Source organism: Lupinus angustifolius, chromosome LG02 (assembly GCF_001865875.1).
Source record: "Lupinus angustifolius cultivar Tanjil chromosome LG02, LupAngTanjil_v1.0, whole genome shotgun sequence".
NCBI classification, from domain to species: Eukaryota; Viridiplantae; Streptophyta; class Magnoliopsida; order Fabales; family Fabaceae; genus Lupinus; species Lupinus angustifolius.
The window spans coordinates 7,074,367-7,076,615 of NC_032010.1; positions in this window are offsets into that span (position 1 = coordinate 7,074,367).

Below are 2,249 nucleotides of genomic sequence, written 5' to 3' on the forward strand. Positions count from 1 at the left end.
GCTGCCTAATAGGTGACAAGTCCTACTAGTGCTTTTACGATCCAACTTATACCCAGCGAAGTCGGAATCGGAATAACCTACCAAGGATAGGAAGGCATCCCTAGGATACCATAATCCCATATGAATAGTTCCTTTTAGATATCTCATGATGCGTTTCACAAATATAATGCGATTCTTTTGGCAAAGCTTGAAACCTAGCACACATACAAATACTAAGCATAATATCGGGGCAACTAGCAGTTAAATACAATAAGGAGCCGATTATCCCACAATATTTTGTTACCTCAATCGCTTTTCCCTTTTCATATCTGTCCAGATAACATGCAAATGCCATAGGTGTAAATGCGTCCTTACACTGCTCCATGTCGAACTTCTTCAATAATTCCTTGCAATACTTCGACTGATGGAAGAAGATGCCACTTTCCATTTGTTTGATTTGAAGTTCAAGAAAGAAGTTCAGCTCACCCATCATCGACATCTCAAACTCCCCCTGCATCAACTCAGAAATCTCCTTACAAAGGATGTCATTAGTAGATCCAAATATAATATCATCAACATATATTTCTATGAGTAAAACCTGATTATTAGATCTATGAATGAATAGAGTGGTGTCGACCAAACCTCTTTCAAACCCTTTTTCTAGAAGGAACGAACTCAATCTATCGTACCAGGCTCTGTGAGCCTGTTTTAGGCCATAGAGGGCCTTCTTGAGTTTATATACATGGTTCGGGTATTCAAAGTTTTCAAACCCTAGTGGTTGGTCTACGTACACCTCCTCTTGAATATATCCATTTAAAAGGGTACTTTTAACATCCATTTGACAAAGTTTAAAGTTTATAATTGATGCAAATGACAAGAGCCTCCTAATGGCCTCAAGTCTGGCTACAGAAGCGTAGGTCTCATCATAATCAATGCTCTCCTCCTGGTTGTAGCATTTGGCCACTAGGCGAGCCTTATTTCTAATTATTAAGCCAGACTCATCTAGCTTATTACTAAAGACCCATCTGGTGCCAATAACAGGATGATCTTTTGGTTTAGGGACCAAGTCCCACACATTGTTTCGCTCGAACTGGTTTAGCTCTTCTTGCATAGCTATACCCCAGTGTACATCCTCGATGGCTTCATCGATGGTCTTAGGCTCTAATTGAGACACAATGCAACAAAATTACAAAAGTTTTGTAAAGAGCTACATGTTACCACTCCCGTAGATATATCACCTAACACCTTATCGAGTGGATGATCCTTCTTAGTTTTCTACGCGATAGACATATCCTGATGTTGCTATGCTACTATTTGCTCTACTTCTTGTTGGATTTCTTCCATGCCCTGGTATGGTACTTCTACGTAAAGAACGTTCTCGATTATTGTGCGGGTTGAGTTGCCAATCTTCCCAGTACCCAAGATTCTTCCTTTGTTGTTGTCTCTATAGGTGACGAATCCTTTTTCTTTCAACGACAAGTCTAGGAATTTTGACTTGTCCCCAGTCATATGTCTCGAATAGCCGCTATCAAGATACCAATTTTGTCCGTGTGTTCGAAGACATACCTGCAATATAGATCACCTGCTATACTCAGGTACCCAAATTATGTTGGATCCTTTTTTGTTTGTGACTAGGGAGTTATCTCCCTTTCTTACCCAAGCGTAAACACCACTGGGTATCCCATATCTCCTGATGTAACAGGAATGAGATGTATGCCCATAAGTGCCACAGTAATGGCATGTAGGAACTCTATTTTTCTTATTTTAGTTTCTATATTGGCGTGTTAGAGGTCTCCTACATGGTCTATTTTTATGGGATGGGGGAACATATCCTAATCTAGTATGGTCACCAACATTCATTGTTTTGCTAAGCAGAGTGTCTAATTGGTTTTTACTATTTGTGAGTTTTGCGAGTTTTTCGTTCACTTTAAAATTTTCGTTTTTCAAGTCCTTGCAAGACTCACAAGTAGTATTTTGACATAAGTTATTATTCAAGCAATCACATGAAGCATAGGAAAAAATTAGATCTAATGTTTCTCTTTCCAATTTTAATTCATCTAATTCTTTCGACAGTTGAATTATTTTTTGTTGGTTTAGCAAAATTATTCTTTTTCTCTCGTTACTTAACTTTGCTAATTTTTTAAGTTCTTCATGCATCTCAACATAAGCACTATATAATATTTCATATGAGGGAGAATCATAAGAAGAGGATGATGTGTCAGAGTATACCTCATCTGAAGTATCCTTGCTACCTGATCCGCAAGCCTCAT